This window comes from Centruroides vittatus, unplaced genomic scaffold, assembly GCF_030686945.1.
Source record: "Centruroides vittatus isolate TY-2023 unplaced genomic scaffold, ASM3068694v2 contig_166, whole genome shotgun sequence".
NCBI classification, from domain to species: domain Eukaryota; kingdom Metazoa; phylum Arthropoda; class Arachnida; order Scorpiones; family Buthidae; genus Centruroides; species Centruroides vittatus.
The window spans coordinates 1772831-1796878 of NW_027121006.1; positions in this window are offsets into that span (position 1 = coordinate 1772831).

Below are 24048 nucleotides of genomic sequence, written 5' to 3' on the forward strand. Positions count from 1 at the left end.
ATTCGAGAACGGACAAACTCTTCGTGTCGTCATCGGACATTGCCTTTTATTTGGGGGTTATTATCTTTTTCTTCTTATTCCCATTTTTGGTAATGTTGATTTTCTCGTCCAATAGTGATTTTTGTTGTTAGGTTTTGTGGTGACAATAATTTTTTTGCTGGGAAAATTATAACACATTAATTTCGGAAAAAGTTAATTTTTCACCCAAAAAATTTTTGTCAAGTCCGGGCTCTCACAAAGGCATTTGAATTGCAGCGTTAAGTCTTCACCTGTTCTGAATATCAGAATTAAGATACTGATAATAGCGAAGTAGTCTATAACAAATTTAAGTAAATTAATTTATGTTAATTAAATCAAAATAATAATTTTGTTATAACTTCCCTATCTGTAACGAGAAATTTACATAAAATTCTACATTAACTATATGAAAAGTTAATATATGTCATGATTGCATATCTACAGTAATTACATTTATTAATGTATAGTGTCACACAAGTTAGAAAAATGACCGCATAACAACATTATTTTAACGAAATTAAGAACTGTCTTTTTTCCTAACTCTAGAAATATTTTTATTTGATAAATGGAAAAATAACCCAAAAATAGTATAATTAAATTCTGCTTCCAACACGACATCAAATTCAATTATCTTTAATTTGTTCAGTTGCTTTCCAGTATTCTATTTACATTCTCATTTAGAACTAGTCAAATGTAAATTTTCCATATTGTAAATAGAGCATTTTAAAATCAAACAAAATAAAAATGCGAATTAATTACTTTAATTAGCGTACCGAATTATTACAATGCTTAATTTCGGGAGTATAGTTCAGCGTCTAAAAATTGTAAATGAAATCCAAATTTGACTAATTATTATAATAGCAACAGAAATACTATTCATATGACAGTTTTTTCTAACAAATAAAATTCAGATACATCTTAGAAACTTGATTAAAATAAATTTCCTTCTTCAATGCACACGGGGTTTAATTATATTTTATAATATAAATAATTTTTATAAAATAAAATATCCAAAACTTCCTTCTTTATTCCAATATCGATTTAATTCGGTCAAAGATAAATACACACAATGAACAAATAGAAAATGAATTGACATAAATTTATTAATATACATCGAGTTTTCTTTCTTAAATAATTTTATTCCTGATTATTTTTAAATATATAATTAGTTATTCTACTTAATGAAAAATATTTTTTTGATATTTATTCAGAACAATCTTAATTATTAAAAATTTTTAACGAAAACTTCATTAAACTACGGTGCAAAGTTAATTTTACAGATTATTTGTTTGTTCAGTCGCTGATGCCACGTGTACGATTTGAAATGTAAAGCTTCGTTATTACTTTACATGCAAAGTAATTTTTATAAAATTTAAAATTATTAAAAATAATTAACTTATTGTAAAATTTAATATAATGAGCGAGTCATAAATTATGCACAAATTTAAAAAAAACTACTTAAAATATTACGAAAATGCTACAGTTTTAATTTATTTTAAATAAAATATTTTTGATAAAATAATGAATTATTTATGACAGAATTTAAAACGTAAATTTATTTTATTTACTTGCTCATAACTGTGAATTTGTTTAAATTAATTGAGGAGAAATTCGATTAAATTTGTAATATGACTCAGTCATGCTTGATGTATAATTAATTGGTATATTTAAATTCGGAAAAGCACATAAAGTTGCGAGAAGAAAGATGTGTACTAGGATTTATTTTTCTGGCTCTTAAATAACAAATGGAATGTATGGATTCGGTCAAAAATAATCTCCTTAATATTTTTTACGTGTGTTTGAGCCGACCATGATAAGTCGAAATATGAAGAAAAAGATAGTTGGGGTTTTTCTATATGTGTGGATGTTAAGAATGTGTTTGTATTTTTCGGGTATAATTTGTTTCTTCAAATTTAAGGCTGAATAACTGCTGTTCGTTTTACCAAAAATTTGAAATTTTTCACGATGCGCAAAACATCGTGCAAAATTTAAATAGAAGCAAAGCATCGTGCATGTTAAGTGGAAAAGATTCCAGAAATTTTCAGGTAAATTAGACCATAAATTCGTGAAGTGCGATACACCATGTTATTATCTGTCATCCCAATACGAAGAAGTATAAAGAAAATGGAAGCAATTATTACAGATGATAACAAATGAAGAATGTCGGAAAATCCAGCAACAATGTTATTTACATAACAACTTTAAATCTTTTTCCTCAAAATACTATTCTTGAAACATGTTGATAAGTATCTTTAACATATAAATTATTAAATTATTTTTCATATTAATGAAGCGTGTCTCTTAATAATTCGTTTCGCTTTGAACATAATAATAGTTATAAAAAGCTGAAATTATCGAATATACATTTTTACTAAGATGTGGTTAATTCTAATTATATATATGAATAAAATAAAAGTGTAAATCTTAATACGCATCCTTTGTTATACAGTAAGATAAAATGAAATCTGTTTAACAGAGCATCTATACGTTAGTGTCTGTGCCATACATGTCTAAGTATATTTAAAATATTAAATGCGCTACTTTACAAATAATTCTTGAATAATTTAAGAAAAAAATATATCTATTAGGAATTTTGAAGTTTAAACTTCCGTATTTATCATTTACGATCGGAATGCAATAATTTAAAACCCGGATAAAGTGTAATTGAACAGATGAATAAACAAATATGCGGTGATAAAGTCAATAGGCACGTCATGTATTAACCAATTAAAATTTAACAGAAAACGTATATAAGAGCGCCGAATTACTGATGAAACTGCTCCGATTAGAATTATTCTAATTCTAGACAAGCAACTCAATTCGACTGCGAAGATGAAATTCGTCATTATCCTTTTCTTCGTTTGCATCGGTAAGCGAAAAGTACCCGTATTATATTATTATTTATAATATTAATTTTGCTATTTAAGTTGACAGCTGTTCGGTTTTTAATATTAATCCGTTAAATTAATTATCGCATTTTTTATCAAAATTTTAAAATTTAATTAATACTTTACAGTTCCTCGTAAATAAATAAATTTTAAAAATAGAACGTGTTAAATTGTTATTATTATGATTTAATTGAACATTTTTAACTGTATATTCACAGTTCTATTTTATTTTTTAGCAATTTTGAATAATGTCAATGCACAGACAGTAAGTATAGATTTTGTATACCAGTTAAGTGTTCTGTAAATTAGATTATGTATGTGCGATAACTTGCCTTTGTTTTTCAATTAGTTTTAATTGTTTATGATACTAATTCAAAAAATTCAGCAACGAGTTGCGTAACATTTCCGGTCAAAAACACTAACTCGTAAGATAGTAGCATAAAAATAAAATTAAACTGTAGCTCCACCTTTTATAAAATTATGCTAGAAAATTACTTTTATGTCGTTAATTATTATAAAATGAAAAAAATCTAATTACTTGAAATGTAGAAATGAATTTTATAAAAACAAATGAACTTTGCAATTTCAAACTTTCCATTTTTGACTGCATGGTTTTTACTGACTCTAATATCCATACAATAGTTATATTTATGCAAAAACACTCAGTAAATCTAAATTTACACCAATCATTTTTAAACAATAGTGATTTTCTGTTTGGGATTTTGCAATTTTTTAAACTGTAAAGTAAACTAGTAAGTTAGGTTTAAATTTTTCCAATGGAATACATTTATTTAGATGTGTTAGGTTTAAAGGATTTGATCCCGGGATCCCGATTCTCGAGATTCCGGGATCAAATCCTCTAATCCTGACTCATCTAAATAATCAAATCGGGATCCCGAAACCACTTTTTAAAACCGAAATTTTCAGGATTAAATTTTCCTGACTTCGAGATTGTCGGGATTGATATCATATTAAAAAAGTTGCAAAATGGACTGCATGAAGCGAAACGTTCAGTGCCAGTGCTCTTAACAGAATTGTTTGCCTATAATTTTAATATAAAACTTCTTGTATTTTGAACTAAAATGATAGGCAAGCAGTTTTCACTGGGTTACCTGGTAATATACTCCATTTTTGTATTTTTGAATTTTAGCGGTCGCCAATCGATTTTCTGGCAGTCGAGAGCACTTCTGGTTGGCTGTAAAGTTGGCTTGGTTGGTTTGGCTGGCTAACATGACCCTTTAAAAATTCTAATAAGTCATTCAATGGAGGAATATCATCACCCTTAAGTGAGCGCTCCCACCAGCCTCTGGTTGTTGCATCCGATTCAAATTGAATAATGAACATAAATAATATGCTCGAGAACTCATCCATATTAAAAGTTAGAGCTTTTAAGTGCTTTCTTAGCAGCTGCATATATGTGCAACAAATTAAGAAGCAGACTTCTGATGAGAGACTGGGTGCGTTGTTATTTCTCAGATCATATTTTCGCAATTAAAATTAGAATGTTCCTATTAGATTAGTTTTCTTTATATTTAAGAAAAATGTGACAGATTAATATTAGTTTTAAATACTTTTTGCTAAAAAACTTACTTTAATACCTACTTACTCGGTTGTTACATAAAAGTCGTCCATTTAGTCGACGTTAAGAGAGATTTTTGTTAATTTTCAACGTTTATTTGCATAGTTTGTTACATAAAATTTTTTTCAATATATACAAGTTTAAAGAGATCTCACTGATGCATGTTAAAGAATAAGTTTAACATGAAGACTGAATGAATTTAACCCTGGTTAGTCTCACTCTAAGTTTGATTAGTAAAAGTGATTAGATTAGCTAGGTGTATACCGTAAAATACGTTGATTTTTGTCTAAATTTTCATTTGTTCATTAAATAGCTAATTTCAGTGAGCTTTTCTTAATTTTTATTTTTTATTAACCCTCAATACCGAAATAATCCCGAAATCCCGGGATTAGAAATAAGGGCCGAGATCGAATTCCCTTGTCGGTTATTAAGTATTAACGAGTTTTAGAAATTTTCAGATAGATTTTTAACTTGAATTCTTTATGGTAGTGAATTAAAATAGCTAAATTATATTTCTTCTGCAGTATTATACGTATCGGCCATATAATCTCTAAATCAAACAAAAACATTCATTTTTAACGAAAATTTAATTAGAAGTTTAAATTAACTACAAATCAAATCTCAGATGTTCTTGCTGATGGTAATCTATACATATAAATGAGAATGTTTGTTTGATGTTTGTTCGTGCTACACGCTTAGGCCGTTGAAACAATCGCTACGAAACTCGGAAGTTACGTTTACATACCTCTAACTTAGATAATGTCGGACATCCCACCCCAAAATATCTATCGGATTTCTGTAAATCAATTAATATCCATCTGCATTTGGTTTCCTAATATGCACGTAGCGCCAATAGATGGTGCTGTCTGTAAATGAACAAATGAAATGTTCGAATCAAATGTAAATCAGTAATTTCATTTCCTTAAATTGAATTCGCAAGAAAATATTCTAAAATACAGTAAATAATAAAGAAAACTTCCATAAGTACGAATTCGTCTTATTTGACGTCGTTTTCTGGTAATGTGGACTGCATGAAATCGAAAGCGTTATTCTGTTTAATTTTGCACATCTAACAACTCGAGTTTTTTCATTTATAAATAGTATTTTCTGAATGCTAATAAGCGTCATCCACTAGCCGAATGCCTGAACAATCGAACCCTGGTAGGTCGTCTGTTAGGGGCTGGGGCATTTCAAATGAGATGGAGTTTTCCAGGTTTTTTACGTTAGTAACACCTAAATAGAGTTCAGATTTCCATCAACGTCTTCCCAGGATGCATCCCCCTCGTCATATCGCTTATGTGTCGTGTTGCTCTAACCAAATAAACCAAACTAATTATAACAAGCGATTATTTATTGTGACATCCTTACAATGTGGAAATGCAACTTTTCATCACAATGTTCTCAATTCCTTTAGTGGTGTCTTGCTCCTGTACTCGATAGTTTTCCCGTTAGCAATAGAGTGGCGCAGTTATCTATCTAACTCTGTTCGGGGAAAAATTTTGCATTGATGTAACGTGACTTCCGGTTTGCATCGGAAGTTCATATATAGTTAATCTAATCCTCCTACCTCTAAGCATATTTGGTCTCGACATTTGTCTATCTAACACCTTTTTCGAAATTAAGGAAGGACAGACGTACACACAGACAGACAAGGAACATCAGTCGGAATTTATAAGTCTACAATTTTTTCAAATTGCAACCCGATAATTTGTCTATAAACCGGATATTTACGAGAACTTACTTCCGACGTAGTTTCTACTTTGTTGCAAAAATATAAACACTTTGTTATTACATAAAGGTAATTATTGTCGCATATTAGAAGATTTTTTATTTAAACAAATCACATGAAGTCTTCCTGAGGTTAAGGTTAACTTCTATCACGCGCGCAGCCATCAATAGAAAGATTAAAAGTACGAAATAATTTAATAATCTTAACCTTTGTTGTTTTTACTATAATTTGATATTTACTATGTAACGTAAGGTAGAATTTTGTAGATTTTTTGAAGCTTTCTAAATAAGTAATTTTCACACAAAAGTTTTCTTAGTTTTCATTTAAAATTACATTATAGTTTTGCAAAATAATTAAGAAAATGTAATTTTTATAAGCTTTGTGTATTTATATACATATAAAAAACTTTAACATATCCCTTTTAGTTACTTTTTTAGTAGAGGCTTATAATGTAATTAATGTTATCGTAAGCATTATGTAAAAATCTAACATAGAGTTGTGTAACTTGTCCAGCAGAAAACATGAAATTGTGTTTGGAGTCATCTTTAAACAGTTTCATAAAAACATATATAAATTCTAATTGGGACCTTCATTAGGTTCGACCCCACTCAAGATATGACCTTATCTGTCTTCTTATCTCACTACCGAAATTAAATAGTGGCACTGCTCCTAATTAGTTAATAGACAATCTCCACAGAAGAATTTCAGAAAATTTAACAAAAGACACAGGAGTTATTAAGCTCCAAATCGTTTGCATTTCTTAATGTTTCAGTGTCCCCGAGTCCAAAAATTTAGTAATTTTGGGGGATATTTTTGACTGATAGCTATACTTTTTCTCGATTATATATAAGATATGGGACAGAAAAATTTAGAATTAACCATATTATTTTTTACATATCTTGTGACTAACACAAAGTCTGTATTAAAATATAAGCATTAATGTGTAAAATTATATATTGTAAAAATATATAAAGTATTGTAAGTTTCGGACAATTTCAATACACTAAGACATGATTACTTGGCTTCTCATTCATAAATTCAATAACAAATAAGGATATTATGCAGTTTGAGTCAGATTTTCAATGTAAATGCTTCTGTCTCAGGACTAATTTCTTTGAAAAAAGTTTATTGCTTTATTTCTTAATACTCGGTTTTGTTTTATCTTTACGTACGATATTAGTTTTGTATTGTAGTTTTCCTACTAACTTAATGATCTATAATTATCGTTTTTTAAAATTTCGTGATAATATTTTGCTAAATATTTCCTGTTTGTTAAAAAAATAGCAATAAGTAATCCTGTAATTATTTAAATTTAAAACAAAAATTATTTCCCGGCTGTTATATAATACAGGTATGGCAATTAGTCAAAAAAGGACTAGAAAACTTTTACATTACTATACTCTTGACACCTTGAAACGTCAAAAAATTTAAAAAATTCAGAGATTTCTTTTGCATGTATAAATGTTGGTAAATTTATGCGTGTATGGGACACAATATTGCTCAGTTATTTCGAAGCTGAATAACTCCTGTGTCTTTACTTGATTTTTGTCGAAATTTTCTGTTATTTTTCCGGATGATTTTTTATTAGTAGAGATTTAGTAACTAAAATGTAATGTTATTAAAGTCCAGGGGAGAAGTGAAGTATAGAGTCTTGTAACATATGTTGAATAGGGCCAGACTTATTGAAGATTTTATATGTTATTAGCATTTAGAATCTCTTTTTATAAAATTTATTTCTACCCTAAAAATTAAGCTGTTCCACATTTTATAATAATTAGCAACACATAAAAATATATACCAAATCAAAAACGTCTGCACAATTTATTTATTTAAAATATTCTTATCCGTATTTACGTGTAAGTAATTTTAATAATTACGAAAGACTTGAATATATGAGTAACAAAATGTTAGAAGAAGATAACCTTTTAATCAATATTTCGCAAATTTTATTTCGTCTTAATTATTCACAATGGTCCTCTTCACTTGATAAAATATAATTATTTAATGGCACCATTATTCTTAAGAAAAAAAAAAACAAAAAAATTCATGTAATATAAGCTATATAAAAAGAACACAATCTGCGTTACAAAAACTAACTTATATAATTTTACTGTTTTGACATTAATAAAAATAGAGCAAATGTTTCAATAATTTATTAAATTAGTTACATTCCACATGTTGTTAAATTAAATCTCGATAGCAATAAACTTATTATATTTATTTTTACAGTTAACGTGTATATTAGTTTCTCGCATTTACTTCATTCTTTTAAAATAGAGAGTTAACAATTAAACTGTGAGCCAGAATAACGATGTATGACATATTTTGTTTTTATAAGAGAGACAAAATACAATGTATCAGACACCTTAATAGAATTTTAATAGTTAAATCAAGACAAAAGGTACTTTTATACCACGACACTTACGAACTCATAAGTAACAGTATTTTATTGAATGTTTCAAAACTGAAATACTGTAAAAAAGCGTTACAGTGGAACAGCACTATCCCTTACAGTTATAGAAAAAAAGGCCGTATGTTAACTATTGATGCAAAAATATTAGAAGTAAGACTTGTAATGGGAAGAATCTTGACATATAAAGTAGAGACACGAAAAATATAATAACGTAATACTGCAAGTTCGGAAGTTTATTTATAACATATGTACACTGTCCATATTACTAATGTAAATACATTAATATTTTCAAGCAAATTCTCACAATTTCGTCATTTTAAAATTATAGTAATTAATCACAGAATTTACTTGATACCGGCTTAATGTTTTACATTTCTTTTTTGTTTTGTTATTGGAAGTAATGTGTTGTACATAATAAGAATCTGTAGAGAAGAGAGTAAAACTGTATAACTTCCTTGACTATTCTTATTCTCGAAATGATGTATGGTTGTAGCGAACTGTCACCTAGGCGAACATTTATAGCAGAAGAGTCATCATGTAAAAATTTTAACAACACTTCTAATAATAGCTGCGTAATTGTGTATAATATCGTCTTAATATGCAGCATTGTTCCACTAAATTCACACGGACCCTTTTCAGGTACCTGTTTACTTCATTGGCTTCGGAATGGCTGTGTAGGATACCTCAATCTCTTTTTTTCAATATATTTTTTTAAATACAGATATGTTAATATTTCGTTTTCTTGACTTATTGACATGTTTCAGATCGCTGCATTAAATGTGAATACTCTCAGTGTTATTCATCTTGTTTACTATGCAGCGGTGCTTCTTTGAAACGATTTAATAATTTGAATGGTTCTAATACAAATGCAATCTACGAATGGAAATTAGGCTTACCAATATTTATTTCGTGAGAAGGAAGTGCTGTATATCGATGTTTCTTAAAAATTAACCTTTCCCAAAAATGTGCTATACAGCATTGATTTGAGGCTCACCTCAATTACATAAAGAAAAGAAATTCATAAGGAAAAATTAACATGACGCAAGTTTTCATTTTTCGAGTTTGATGCAAGACTTTGCAAAAATCCTTTGCTCATGATTAACGCTAATTTACAAAAAATAAATAACTATTGATGTAAATAGATTTATTACAATGATTAATTAACCAGAATGTGAAATTTATTATTTTTGCTATCTTATATTGCAAAGTTGTCTATAGAAACTAAAATAAGTTAGCAAACATCATAAATTTAATTTTGATTAATCAATGTAATATGTCTGTTATAACGTACTGTACGCCTCTCGCACGTATTGTCATCATCTACTTACAGTTGCAATTACTAACACAGCGTTGAAGATCGATATCGATTAATCAACATTTATTATACTTTATGTCCGTCGTGTCTGATTGTCATTTTCAACTTCGGTTTTGTTTTGTTTACTAAATATAGCCGTTTCTTGAGCTTGATGGCAATGGAATTTAAAAACTAAAAAATTTTTCAGGCGGATAATTAATATTCTGAATACAGTATTCAAATATTAACATAAAAGTGGGTGATTATTTTTAAGAATTATTTTAAAATCTGTAATTAGTTTTAAACTATAAGAATAAGTGTACAATTTTCATATGAATACGTGAAAGACAAGTGAAATCTGTACCATAAAAAGTAGTACGTCGTAAATCGACGCCTGAAAAATTGAAAAACTTACAATCTGAACACTTTCTTCGAGGAGATTGCCCCAAAACTCGAACTTTCCTTGGAAAACGAACATGAAGAAAGACGACCATACTGTGCAGTGTATATTTTTTTTACAGATATGCACGATTTGCTGTGTTTACAGATCAGGTTAATTTTTATTTCGGCTACCAGGCATATTGTTTGGGCTAAAACAATTAACATTCCTTACTTTTTTAAAAGCACGTTGCCAAGAAATATAAGCTCCTACTTAGTTTTCTGTGTTAAATATGGTAAATATAATACAACACCATCGATACCGAATTAAACTAGCGTAGTTCAGTTCACTTCCTGTTGGCATAGATTGTTTTTACTGGTGTTTTTTAATAATACTCTTGTGCGTTCATCGTGGCGCCAGAGTGCTGACACTACAAAATCTCAGGAAAAGCTTGAATGTGCCACAATTGACATAAAAAACGATCTCATCGCTGAGCATGACACGTGTGTGCATGTGCTTGATCTTGCAATTACAATATTTGCACTTTATTGCATTATTTACTTTTTTGTTGCTGTTAATAAATGATTATAGACATTTCTATTGTGTTACACATAATCACATTTCCTTGTGATATTTCAGCTAAAGTTATGAATTTTCATAAATAAAATGATTACGTTTTGGGTTTGGAAATGCAAGAATTAACTTAGGTTTATTATTTAATGAAAAAATTTCTTTAAAACTCGAACACTATGCAGGAATAAATTTATTTCGAGTTTCGATGTATTACGGTATATATAAATCTTACTATCAATATATTGGCGCTTTTGAAAATATTATGCAAACTGCAAGCATTGGAGTGTTATGAAAATTTATCAAAATCTCTAAAATTTTTATTTTTTAACATTTCATTAAATACATAAACATATATTCATGAAGATAAATTAGATTCTAATTTATATGGTAGGTATATGTTGAAGTAAGATAAACTACAGCAATGTAGTAAACTTGGATTTCATTATTTTTAGCAACAACTGAAAAACTTTATATAAAATAGATTCGCTTATATATGTATGTATGTGTATATTAATATATAAATATTATTTCATAGAAACCACAACCAAGTGGAACTCAACAGGGTGTAAGTATTAATTTTATATAAATTGATTTAGAATTCGTAGTTTATAAATTTTATATTACTAATAATAAACTTATATATTACAAATTATTTGTATTTCATATGAAAACACGAATAGATAAATAAATGAATTTATCATTGAACTAAAATGACACGTAATAAAGCTTTTCAACAATATTTTCAATTATTTCTTAGATTAGAACTGAAATAGTTATTTTATGACGCCAATTTAATTTAGTAAAATAATTTATTTTGTCTGAAACCTTTCATACCGAGAATGATTTTGCCAGTTTATATTTTGAGTAAAAAAACAAAACATTGAAACAATGTTTCATACTTTTACATTTCTTTCTTTCTATTCTATGAAAAATTATTTACAATATTCGGATAATAAACAATTTTTGTTTATTAATTTTTTTGTTAATTTTACATCGCTTGAAATTTAATGTGTCAAATAAAATTTTTCTTACACACAAACTAATTATTTACTTTAAAACATGTTATCTATAGAAATTTCATACTGTTTTAGGATTGAAAGCGTTAAATTTGTTCACAGATATTCTGAAAATTACTTGTAATTTGCAATTACTTCGCTCTCCTAAATGTGCAACTTTTTGTTCACAAATTTTTCACTTTTAAACTGTCATAGATGCACGGTCATTTACATGAGCAAAAGTTTATTGTATGCTGAAAAGTTATCCAATAATAATTCTCTACTAAACATAAAGTTTTATGATTTTAAAAGAACTTTATGCATAAAACAATTTTTACATATTTTAAAAAGTAATTCTTGTATACAATAAAGAAAAAATTACTTTAATGGTCAGAACTATCCGCAAATCACGTTAGAAAAAATGCTGCGACGTATGCAAATTACTGTAATCAACTATTGAAACTCGACCAACAGCAATCGTTACACAATAGTTAAAGATGAACTATGAAGGAAATTAAAAGAAAACTTATTTGGACATTACTAAGAAAGTAATAAATAAAATAAGCCTACTTGAGTTATTAAAACGCAAGGTTATTAGCAGCTATAAATCGTGGTGAAACAAATAGGTATATTTTTAAATATGTTATTATTGTAACACAATTATAATAGAATTTAATGATATTTACTTTTCCGGCTGTTAAAAGATATGTATCAGAGGGCAAGTATAGCATAGGGACTTAAGATAGCTCGATATGTCGGCAATTGCAAAAAATTCTGGTAATTTCTGTGTATGGATGATAGTACGTGTGTGTATGTAAAATGATTTTGTTTACCCTCTTTGAAGGTTTAATAACTCTTGTGCTTTTTGTGAATAATTTATAAAATTCTGCGTGGAGGTTTCTGTATTAGGAGAGGAGGATCAATCGATGCTATTAAATTCTCATGATTAAAGATCGAGGGGGTGAGAGATATTGGGAGTCGTCTGCATCTCCAATAAGATCGGACTTAATGGCTATTTTACTCGTTATTAACATTTACAATTTTTTGTAAAAAGTTCTTCTGTCCTCAAAATTAAGTAACGCTTTGCTAGGTTTTTTTATATTAGAATTTGCAGTACATTAATAGCGTCGTCTGTTTACATGACATAAACCTAAACTGATGTCAGTTATTTAGATGATTTCATAAATTCTGTTTTCAAAAAGTCTCTACAAAACCTTTATAGAATAACATATCAGTTTAATGTATTTGTAATTTGTGCAGTCATAATGGAGTCTGTGTTCCCGGTTTCTTTTATTGTCACCCCATAGACTTTTTGCCATATCATTGCCATTTTACCTTATTTTCTCTTAGACTATTTCTTTACTGAAATAAGTTTTTCGACTTCATTTTACCACTAAGACCCTTTGTTAGGTTTAGATTTACCAGTTGTTAAAGCAAAAATCTTATCACCGTATTTCTTATTTCACTTGACTTCCCACTGCATGCCTAACTATTTAAATTATCTTCGAGGTCAATGTCATCGAGATGTCTCTACACTTCCTGTTTAGCATTTTACAATCTCTAAACATTTTAAAATGTCATCTACACAATATGTCTTCTACTTGAGATGATCTATCTGTACTTTGATATGCACTCCTCTGTTTTAAATTAATGGTTTTCTTTTGTAATTATTCAGAACTTCTAAATCAGTATCCGTAGCATACTGAACTATGCTTTTCCTGTCATCGTTTACTTCTTCCACACTTCACCATCCCTGTAATCTTATTGTTATTAGCATTTTTTTTTCACCAACACGATCATTTAAAAAATTTTTGACCGTAAAAAATAATGTCTCCTCGAAAATACTTGAAATATTTTTTGAAGAGAACCATTTGCACATGAATTTCGTGAATCGGGTAGCGAACGATATATAAATAAAATTCTTTCACACCTCTTACCAAAAATGCACATTTTTCTTTGTGGTAAGAAGAAAGACGATGTGCATTTCCGGTAAGATTATTAAGTATATTACGTCTACTACTCAAGACAAAAGACGATGAAAACAAAAGTAATAACTTTGGTTTACATCGTCTTTTGTCTTGAGTAGTAGTAAACATAAGTGAATAACTTTTGTTTACTACTACTATTTTTTTAACACGCTTCATAGTAATGGTAAGTTTGTATGTGGCTGTACTATAGATTACTACCTATGAAACTTCGGGACTTTGAGTACATATGTGAACTCAGGGGACTGATACGAGTTTAACGGTACTCTACTTTTGGACCTGAGCCCAAAAATAAGAAAGTTATTATATTAACGATTTCTTGTTTTTCACAGTGCATTCTACGCCATTTTAGAGTTTTTCACTAGAGGGCGTTCGGCTGTTCGTGCTCCTGAGACACTCTTCCTGGAGGGCAGCCACTGGCAGGCGACCGAGTGTTTAACGTCACTATTTATTTATTCAAGGTAGTTCTTGAACAAAAGAAAACAAAAAGGAAACGTATATTCTAAACTACAAGCAGTAGTGGAAAACTAAAATAACGTCGAATGCATTTTGAAAGACAAGACATCGTTAATATGATAACTTTCTTAGTTTCGTTCTCCGGCCCAAAAGTAGGGTACTGTTGAACACGTCTCGGTCCCGAGTTCAAATATATACTCAAAGTCCCGAAATACCGTCGAGAGTAATCTATATAATCCCCTCTTATGTTAGGGCTTATGTCTGTCAGATTTCCATTGTCTATCACAGACAAACAATGATTTCTACGTGCATGCGCAATGATTTTACTTTCGTGTTATGTTCAGTCGATCCATTGGATTCAAACGTTGAAAATTTGGCTTATAACTAAAGTGTAAACTCTATCAGCAAAAAAATTACCAACGTTAGGCTTAGCAGTTGCCTAAGTGTTATGTTTCATTCGATCCATTTATTGCACATGTCCATGGGCATGAGAAAAAAGAAACTGAATAATTCGTTTACGGTAGTGTAAGCTATAGTAAAAACTACGCAATTAATATATTGTATTAAAATAAATGTTATTATTATATTGAATTTATTATAAGAATAAGAATTATAATACATTTGTTTTAAAAAATAATTGATTATCTTTTGTTAAGAGTGCTATCAGATAGGCTTGATCAGTCTTGTTTTAATTTAATAAACTGTTTTCTTCGAACATCTGTTATCACAAAGACTCGTTTCGCAACATAATTTAACTCTTTCGCACATTCTTGACTTTTCTCTTTATTCGTAAATCTGCACAATGCACACTATTACACTGTCTGAATAATCGAAGATTTTACTTTTTTTTTGATAAAAATTCTTATTATTTTGGAAATATTCTAGAACTAAAAAAAACAGTCTTCATTGAAATAAAATGAGTTTGACTAACGGTTAAATCTATATATTAGTCCACCAACTTTTCCTACTTTGTGAAATACAGAAGAACCTGTCTATGGCGACCACCCACGGTTCCTTCAAAAAGCGGTCTTTTAGACAGGTATTCGTTCAATACATGTGGCGCTGTAATTCCGTATTTCCGAATTTATTTTACGCACTTTTTAACCATTTCTATTAAGCAAAACTCGAGGTGAGCAAAAATACGAGAATTTTTCAACAATAGTGGTATATTGGTATTGTATTTTATTCTTATCAGATAACTCGATTTACAGGAGTCATCGTGATTTTATCAGACAGATTTAATATTAATATTTTAAAAATTACTACCAGTACTCGCGTTTTTTGGTTTATAATGCACACTTTCTTTTTCCCGACTTAATTAATTCGACTTGGTTCTTTTCGTTCGCTCTTCAGTTACGTGTATTACTTCGTCAACATCCAAGTGCGTTGTATCTCTCCGTCGTTTTGGTTTTGGTTAGTTTAATCTTATTTTAACTTTAAAAATACTGTATTTTTTAATATTTAATATTTTCTTAAGTACAATAAGAAAAATTATTAGTTAATAATAAAACGATGTTATTATTTTTTCTCATAATGCGATTTCTTTATATTACGCGATTGTCATTAGACCATCGCAGAATCAAGAAAGGAAGGTTGCCTGTAAAACTGATTTTTGCATTAAGCGTTTATTGTTTCTTTGAATATTTTGCGTGCGAAAATTACTTGGATATTATTTTTCTATAAATATCGTGAAAATAAGGTAGGTTGATACAAATACTATTTATCGCACATGTACTGAATATAAGTGTAAAAAAATTAATTAATTAAAGTTTATCAGACAATGAGATCAGACGATTAATTGGATCGTGTGCAATATTTTATACCCCTAAGGAAAATACTATAAGTCTGCGGTAAAATAAATTTCGTTTTCCCACAGTTAAACTTTGCCACTAATTGCGATTGTGATGAACTATTTTCACTTTTTGTAATAACTTTAACACGGTCTTCTAACCACAGCACTTTGCATTTCTTTTGTTTTCGAACAATTTCTAACAAACTGAAAATGAATTAGTCTAGCAACAAAGGAAATTCATAACACCTGCACCTAATTTCAAGGGTGGGAGAAGTTTCCGAGGTGGGTTCGAACAAGAGTTTAGACTAGATATATTCGCGGAAGTGGTCGCTTATTTCAGTTGTTGTTTGTTACCAAAAATCGACGCCCGCGATCGCGTTGCACAGATGGTCGTTTAACTAATTCGGGTAACTTATACGAAGACTATTTATAAACTATTCCGTGCCAGAAATTTTTGCCCGTTTTGACAGGTGCCCGTCGAATGCAGATGGTCGCTATAAGCAGTTTCACCGTATGTTCAGTTTGCAAAGAGTTTACTTTTAGTAGAAGCTTGAAATGATTCAACTTATCGAGTTAAACACGTAACACAATTACCACAAAAATATGTTATACTGTCAACTTTTCTCATCTAAAATACTCACAATAGATATCGACCAACTGAAAATTGTCGTTGTGCTATTTATAAATTAAATCATTATTTCTACTACGATATCAAGTTTGAGTTTTATGACAATTAAAAATAAGCATATACAAAAACATCCAGATGAATATACTACTGCTTGCTGACAGTAAATATGTCTTTATCTAATACAGGCAGTGGTGATATTCAGCGGGTTCGCACATGTTCGGCCGAACCCGTTGTTAAAATTTTCAATTTTCCGAACCTTGTTACAGAACATTTCTCAGTGGTTTTGTTTTGTTTAAATATATTAAAATGCACGTATTATACTCTGTAATACCACTAAACTAAAGCCTTATACCCCGTTCGCACTGAGCTTTTCAATGTAGATTGTGAGCGAGGTCGGGGACTATGTCTTGGCGCGATCACTCTCGACCGTTTCAATCTCGACCGAAACGAGGTTTAATCGCGATCGATTCAAAAGAGTTCTCGAAACTAGATACAGTCATAAGAGAGATCCCACAATCTCACGCGCGCGAGATAATACAAGATATTATAGAATCGATAAGGTAGACAGGCTACGTGGTTGAAATAGTTTGAACTGTTGTTATAAACAGGGCCGTTCCGACCCGGAATGCAGAGGGTGCGGGGCACGCGGGCGGCAAGCCTAGGGGGCGGCGCGAGCCGCCTTAAAAAAAGGGAAAAATTAATTTATCATTAAATTAATTTAATACATAAATATTATTCTAAATATTATCATTAAAATACTACTATTCTAATATTATTTGAATATATGTACTATTCTAAATATTATTAATTATATTTCAAATTCAAATTTTATATACACAACTTATTCAGGCCACAACAAGTGGCAAGTATAACAGTTTCTTGTTTTAACTCGTCTTAAGCTATTTTTCACGTCGGTCGCGAGAAGATTTTACAGGAAAATACTCGTCTGTGGTCAAAGCATAGAAATGCACGCACCGGGATAATTTCTTTTATTTTAATTTTAAACGTGTAATCGTGTAAATCGCAACAGCTTAAAAAGTTTTTGTTCGATATCGTGGTTAGAGAGACAGTAAAAATTAAAGGTGAGTACATACATTAATTTGATTATATTTTGCTTTTGCGTGGTTAAATAAAATTTAAATAATATTTTGTTAAATTAAATTTATATTGTGTAACAAATTTATAACTTAAATAATAATACCAACATAATAACAATAGTAAAACATTTTTCTTTTTTTTATTAGTAAAATATAGTTTAATTAAAGATTAGCATAATCTTAATATTTTTTTGTTTTGATTAAAAATGTTGAAATGTGTATATTTGTACAATTTTTTTAAACTTAAATTTACTTTATCGTTTTTATTTGTAAATTTTTAACAACTTTGGGGAAGGGGCGGCAAAATTATTCTCGCACCCGGGCGGCAGATACCCTAGGAACGGCCCTGGTTATAAATATGTTAAATATGTATTTTAACGTCAATCGCAAAATCTCTCCAGATGTGGCGATAATAAAACGGAACTACAGAATAACACGGAGCTTTGTCATGCTGGATTGAAAGTAGTTTTGAGTATGAGCCCGATAGCATTGCGAGTTTGCCGAAAACGCCGAAGACCACAAAACATATATAGCTGAAGTTGAAGTCTCATATTAAATTTTATCAACACCGAGCTTCGGACAAAAATCTAAGTAACCTTGAGTGTCAAATAGCGAGATATTTGAACTAGATAAAATCCATGAATTTTTTCAAAAATTAGAGCTGTTTCAAATTTCTCTTATACGTATCATGTACTTTTAAATTATAGCTAAGTCATGACGTAATGTTATTTTGGTGATATGTACAATAAAGTTAACATTTACGTACATTTGACCTAGCTCCGCGGGCCGCAACACGACTCCCGGCGGTCCGCATGGGGCCCGCGGGCCTCGTGTTGGCCACCCCTGATGTAGTATATGTAAACTAATATTAGTATTAGTATATGTAAACAATATATTTTTTTTACACCGTAACCCATATTTGTTGTTTTTTTTAAAGCGTGTCTTTATTATTTCTGAGGATACTATAATGTAATTTACAAAACTATTTTGGTGTGTTTCTTGTCTGACACTACTTTCATGATATTCTTGATGTTTTTATAATAAGTAATCTTCGCGATTTTAAATTATTGGTCCTTTTTTGCCTTCTTCATATATTCTAATTAGTCCTTCTGAATAAAATATAGAAATATTATATGTTTCTTATTTTTATTAAAAAAAAATTAGATTCACATTGAATTGATTAAATACTTACTGATAATTTTCTTTACACTTCTCCGTGCAATTGTTTTTTTCACACTCGGTCATTATTATGAAGTTTTTGGCTTCAAGTCGCCTACTGTTTAGTATCTGAATGGAGAGAAAGCAAATTTAAAAGACTTGAAAATCACTTGTATTGTTTTTATCTCTTTGATTGAAAATAATCCTGCGTTTATATTACATATTTATTATTAATTTATTATTTTTGCTTTAGTGGTAAAATAACATAATCTGTGTTAATGCAATATCTACAAAAGTATCATATCCCAGAAAATATTATAAACATATCAATAAATTTATGTTCAACCGTATTTAAACAGAGAAGTGAAATCAAATAATAAATTGTGATATCCAGAAAGACGACGACACGTGAATTACTTTTGTAAGGTAGACATCTTTATTCGAAATATCAATTATGTTCAACACGTGAAGAGAATGTACACAATGCCTGTATTTCGAAAACAATAACTATAACAAACATTTATCAAAATCGTAGAGAAAAGGGCAAAATTGTTAAACTTTTTCCTTTTAAGCAAACAAAATAATGCTAAAAGTAATTATTTCCAATAATAACAAAAGTGTTATGTTTAAACATTCGATAAATATTCTGGATTTTATTTGAAATTTGTTTCTAAACACTCCTTTCCATTATTTATATTATACAAGTTACATGATGTGCTTAACGAACATTCTTTGGGTGTATTGTATATTCTGTGTGAAAGTGTTAAGTGACTTTTTTCCACCATGTGTTTCTGTCATAAGTGGTGGACTTATTTGTTTGTATGTAATTGCTAAATAGTTAGTTATAGTATATTTTACATTTTACTATTTTAATTAAATTGTTTCTTTTCATGAAATATTTACGTTGCAAATAATTTGTAATAAATAAAGTAATAAGTATTTACAATATAATTGACTCTAACTAATTTTTAATTAGAAAATAAGTTTAGTTAAATATTTAATAATAGAAATACATTTATATTCTTCTTAAAAAATAATAAATTGAATTATATTAAATTTCATAGGGTCAACAACCATTTGTAAGTATATTAGTTATTTGTTACTTATCACGCATATTTTATTATGTGTGTATTCTGAATAACTATTGCTATATTTAATGTATCATTGGAATAATGGTACTTAACAGTAGTGATAAAACATAAAAATTAATTTTTCTTTTAATTTTCAACGAAAACACAAGTTAATTATATAGAATTATTTCTCAAATAAAATAAATTTAATTGTAAACTGTCGCACACATACATTGTAGTATTTATACATATGAATAATGTTACAATAATTATACAAATAGCTTTTTTTTTGAGGTTTTAGCAAAATACTTACACTAAGACATAAAAAAATTTAAATAATTTTTACAAATTATTATTTTCGTACATCGTGTAAAATGGTTCAAAATACATTTACAAAAATAATCAGGTCACATTTATAATTTATAAGGTTGATATAATGTTAAAATATGTTAAAATAGCTTAATTTATACTTATGTACAGGGTGTACAGTACAGCGGTTTACAAACTTTCGGGAGAGATAGAGTATACGTAGACGATGGGAAATCACATAGCAATGCATGGTCGGAAACGCTTTCTTGGCGCGTTAGTGACGACACAAAACACAAGAAAGGAAGGACACGAACAGGGTGAGAAAACATGTTTATTATTCTTAGTACAGCAAAAATGCTGGGATGTCATTGGCTGGTGTACGAGATAGATGTCACTACATCAGCCAAAGACATCCTAGCATTTCCCATCGTCTAAGTGTAATCTATCTCTCCTGAAAGTTTGTAACCGCTGTACTGAACACGCTGTATATTTTGCTCAATATATCAGAGAAAACCTCAATACTTACACCCACGTCTGATTACTTTAACAGGAATGCTTTGTATATAATAAATAAACCGAACGAAGAATTAATGCTTGGAACAGCGAACATTTTGCTTTTGTTGCAATCATGTCTAGTTAATAAATTGAAAGTTTTATAAATAAATATCCTAATAGTATTATCAAATGTAGGCATGGATCATTACTACTATATGATGATGTTACTTAATTAATAAACAAAAAATTTAATTGCTGCATAATTATTTAAAAAGTTAAATTTTTCACACATTTTTGTGGCGAAAACTCGACATGGGAAGGCCCTATATAGAAAATCCGGGTGTACTATAGATAACTCCCTATGAAATTTCAGGATTTGATTATATATTTTAACTCGGGACCGAGACGAGTTCAACGGTACCCTATTTTTGGACCGGAGACGAAAAATAAAAAAGTTATCACACTTTTTATGTTACCATACTTTTTTAATGCTCTCATGCAGACGGCACCGTAGTTGCTAGTATTGCCATCTTGCGGTAAAGTCTGCAAACCGTGACGTCGGACTACGGTCATCTCCCGGAGCGTTAAACACGCGATACGAGAGCGGAGAGAGCGACGCGACTTCCGATCATCCCGCGATCGCCATTTCGGTTAATGTTACTTATGGCAGCGAAGATGGCGGCCCGACTGACCTCTCGTACGGGCGCCACCACACGCCGCCATGTGCTAAACTAGTGATCGATTCACGGTAGTTCTTGAACGAAGTAAAAAAAGGGGGAAACGTCTACTAAAGGCAATGTTAACGGCAAGCGACGGGACTCCCGATCGCGATAGCGAGGCCGACTTAGCGAAGAGCGACACGACTCCCTATCATCGCGGGATCGCCGGAAAAAAAAAGAATAACTTTTTTATTTTTCGTCTCCGGTCGAAAAGTAGAGTATCGTTGAACTCGTCTCGGTCCTCTGAGTTCAGATATATACGCAAACACACGCAATTCCATAGAGAGTAATCTATAGTATACCCGAAAATCCGATTGTGAAAAATAAAGGCATCGCTGCATATTTAAATGAAGTGAAATTAGTCCAGACATTACGAAATAGCAAAAGATATGTAAAATATTATTATTTTATAGATACATTTATTCTAAATTGATATTTTGAAGAATAGCGCTTATTATGCACTACACAAAAAGTACAGTACCTTGCAAACTCACTGTAAATCAGGTAAGTGAGGTGTAAATACTTTTAAAAAGTTTTTAAAAACTCCAATTTTGAATTAAAGTTGCGTGACATTTGTGAGACGTAAAAGAAATTGTCAAGGAAGATCCATTCGCTGAATTATAAACTTGTTTCCAGTTTCGGTCAGATTTCTCTCTTACACAAAGGAAAACCTGACACCAAGCCCGTTTTACATTGGGATAAATGAGCTATATCCAAGTAATTTCATATATCAAAAGGCAATAAATAACCAAATATGTTGACTTTCGTTTTTTAAAGTTGTAATAAAAGTTTCTATATTTACTTTAAATCAAAACTAAATTGTCATAAAAACTGAAGATCAATATTATTACCATTTTTATTGAGCTAACAAATCAAGTCATTAATAATACTTTCAAGACTTTATAATCTTAACGAATGGTTCATTGCTTTGGTAAACACAATAAACGAATGCACATTCCCCATTATATTCAAGTGTTGCTTTCACCAATTGTAATGGGAAGAGATATAATAAAAAATAAATCATCAATATATATTATAAAAGTAAGTCTACAGTGTTCGTTTCGCTAAAACAAAAAAAAGATTCCCGGTACTATCAAGAGAGTTATATGGTGTGGTAGCCCTCTATCTCCCATCCATGAAGATGGTTCCAGTTTTTATCCGAAGGGCGTGCTGTTGAAGATATAAGGGCTGGAAGTTTCACCCTGTAGAAATTTTCCACTGACCAGTTTTCCAGTAGTCCTAAGCGTTAGGAAGCATGCCAATGCTTAGGACTACTGGAAAACGACAACTACTGGGAATTAACACTACAAGAAGCCTCAATCACAGCCACACCTGAACAAATCACATACTTATTCGCCATAATTCTGACAACATGTAACCCATCGAATCCAAAAACAACTATGGGACTCTTTCAAAGAGAGTATGAGTGATGACATACTGACAGGCTTATCCAGAACTGGCCATCGAATTCCAACATCTTCAATGAAATACTCATTCGCCTAGAAGAGAAATGTTTAGCAATAAAAAACCAGACCTTAGTACAACTTGGGATGCCAGCACCACGAAAAGATGCTTTCTGTGTCTAAACTTCGAAATTACAAAGCAAAAAGCTACAACTTCATCGAACTACTTTAATACATTGCTCACAACAAACCACTCCTCAACGACAATCAAATTAAAATTTACAACGTTATCATCGACCGGATCAACAACAATTATTTACTTGGACGCACCAGGCGGCAACGGGAAAACGTTTCTAATGAATCTATTGCTGGCGGAAAAACGTGCTAAACAACACATCGCACTTGCACCGGCATATTCCAGCATTGCAGCCACACTTATGGAAGGAGGACGAACTGCCCATAAGGCCCTACAACTACCGTTGAATATAGCCGAAGAACAATTTTAGGTATGTAAAATCTCAAGAGGATCTGGACGGTTTGAACTTGTAAAACAAGATAAAATTATTTTTTGGGACGAATGCACAATGGCACAAAAAATCAGTCGAAGTTATGGACAGAACATTACAAGACTTGCGAGGAAATTCCGAAGTGATGGGAGGAGCTCTACTCATACTCTCGGCAGATTTTCGACAAACAGTTCCAGCTATCCCCAATTCAACACCATCAGACGAGATCAATGCATTCTTTAAAAAATCACATCTCTGGCCACACATACAAATACTGCGACTAATAAAAAATATGAGAATTTAACTCTTGAAAGATGAAACAACAGCACATTTTGCTCAAAAACTTTTACAAATAAGCGAAGGCACATATCCCACTGACCAGACGACCGGCCTCATTGAATTCAACAGTGATTTTTGCAACATAGCCACTACTGAAAACGAACTCATCGACCAAATTTATTCAAACATTGTACACAACTATACCAATCCGGAGTGGCTATTTGAAAGGGAAATTTTGGCATTATAATAATAATATTGTCGACGATATCAACTTTAATATTCA